This window comes from Sinocyclocheilus rhinocerous, unplaced genomic scaffold (assembly GCF_001515625.1).
Source record: "Sinocyclocheilus rhinocerous isolate Xijiao unplaced genomic scaffold, SAMN03320098_v1.1 scaffold869, whole genome shotgun sequence".
NCBI classification, from domain to species: domain Eukaryota; kingdom Metazoa; phylum Chordata; class Actinopteri; order Cypriniformes; family Cyprinidae; genus Sinocyclocheilus; species Sinocyclocheilus rhinocerous.
In genome coordinates, this window is record NW_015653483.1 from 1,818,510 (window position 1) to 1,820,670 (window position 2,161).

A 2,161-nucleotide genomic window follows, 5' to 3' on the forward strand; every position below is an offset into this window, starting at 1 on the left:
GCTCCGGAAGCGGCGGTGGCCACTCTCAGTTCCCCGGAAGTGGCGGTGGCCGCTCTCAGTTCCCCCGAGGCTGCGGCGTCCGCTCTCAGTTCCCCCGAGGCGGCGGTGTCCGCTCTCAGTTCCCCCGAGGCGGCGGTGGCCGCTCTCAGTTCCCCCGAGGCGGCGGTGGCCGCTCTCAGTTCCCCCGAGGCGGCGGTGGCCGCTCTCAGTTCCCCCGAGGCGGCGGTGGCCGCTCTCAGTTCCCCCGAGGCGGCGGTGGCCGCTCTCAGTTCCCCCGAGGCGGCGGTGGCCGCTCTCAGTTCCCCCGAGGCGGCGGTGGCCGCTCTCAGTTCCCCCGAGGCGGCGGTGGCCGCTCTCAGTTCCCCCGAGGCGGCGGTGGCCGCTCTCAGTTCCCCCGAAGCGGCGGTGCCCGCTCATGATGTTCTCAAAGCGGCGGTGCCCGCTCACAAAGCTCCGGAAGTGGCGGTGGCCGCTCTCAGTTTCCCTGAGGCGGCGGTGGCCGCTCTCAGTTCCCCCGAGGCGGCGGGGTCCGCTCGCAGTTCCCCCGAGGGGGCGGTGTCCGCTCGCAGTTCCCCGAGGGGGCGGGGTCCGCTCGCAGCTCCCCCGAGGTGGCGGGGTCCACTCATAGTTCTCATGAAGCGGTGGAGCCCGTCATTTCCCATTCCCAGGCGGCAGCCTCACACATACCGCGGTGGTGGCCGCTGGTTCTGCCCTGGGTCCCCATCCCGCCGGCTCTGCCCCAGTCCCCAGGTCCCCCTCTATCACACGGACCCGGGCCCCCCATCTCTCCCCCTACTCCACCCCCGCTCTGTCGTTCCCCTGGTTGGGCGCTCGGGAACGTCTGGAAGCCGTTCCTTAGAGGAGGGGTCCTGTCAGGGATCTGGGTCTGGTGGTTCTTCCTCTCACCACCAGAGGTCGCCATTTCCCATCCTCCCGGACTCTTTTTCCTTCACTTCACTCACCTGTTTTCTCATTATCTCATTATTGATTGATTTGTCCCAGCTGTTTACCTGATTACCTCTTCCTCATAAGCTCCCTGTGTTTTCTGTTCTGGGCTTGTTTGTCTCACTTAGGTGTCGGTGCACACCTTTGATTTGTGTCTACCCTGTGCTCAGTTTATGTCTCGTGGTGAGCATTTGTGTACTCTGGCGTTTTCCCCTTCGGGGTGGTTTCATTTGTGTTTTTGTGTTATTTTGTGAATTCTAAATGAAGAACCCCATCTGCCTGCACTTGAGTCTTCGCCTCTTCCGTACCGTGACAGCATTAAATTGATAAAAAGTGACAATAAAGGTAATTATAATGTTACAAAAATTTATATTTCAAATAAATGCTGTTCCTTTGTACTTGATATTCATTGAAGAGTACTGAAAAAAAAATATTACAGTTTCCACAAAAATATTAACCAGCACAACTGTTTAAAACCAAATCATCATATTAGAATAATTTCTGAAGGATCATGTGACACTGAAGACTATAGTAATGGCTGCTGAAAATTCAACTTTGCCATCACAGGAATAAATTACATTTTAAAATATATCAAAATAGAAAACATTTATTTAAAATTGTAATAATATTTCAAAATATTACTGTTTTTGATCATATAAATGCAGCCTTGGTGAGCATTTGAGACTTCTTCCTAAAATATTGAAAAAATAACCTATCTGACTCCAAACTTTTGAACAGCAATGTAAATACTTTGTATAATAATATTATATAATAATATATTTAATCATAAAAAAAGTCTAAAGAAGTGCTACTTTTCGATGATTCTTCATGATCCACAGTAAGCAGTTACCAAAGAGAGACGCTGTGTTCTGTGGACCTCATCATCTCTCATCATTCCACATTAGTGGAATTACTGGACAGGTGATGACAGTGCAGGCCGCTTGTTTGGGAACAAAGCTGAAATTGTCTGTGTCTGCTTATAATCCCCTGTGCCAAACGGTATAAATCTGTCACCACTTGGAATCAATACATAGGGCTGGTGTGTTAGTGAGTTTTATGTCTGTGTGGAAATGGTGCCAAAACTCTTGTCTTGATTTTGTTTATTGCAGATGAATTGTAGACCTAGTTTCTGACATGAGATGAACCCAAAACAGTTGGCAGCAGTGCCTAATTTGCAGTCTGTGGAGGCATTTCCTATATCAAAGTTAATTTGAGA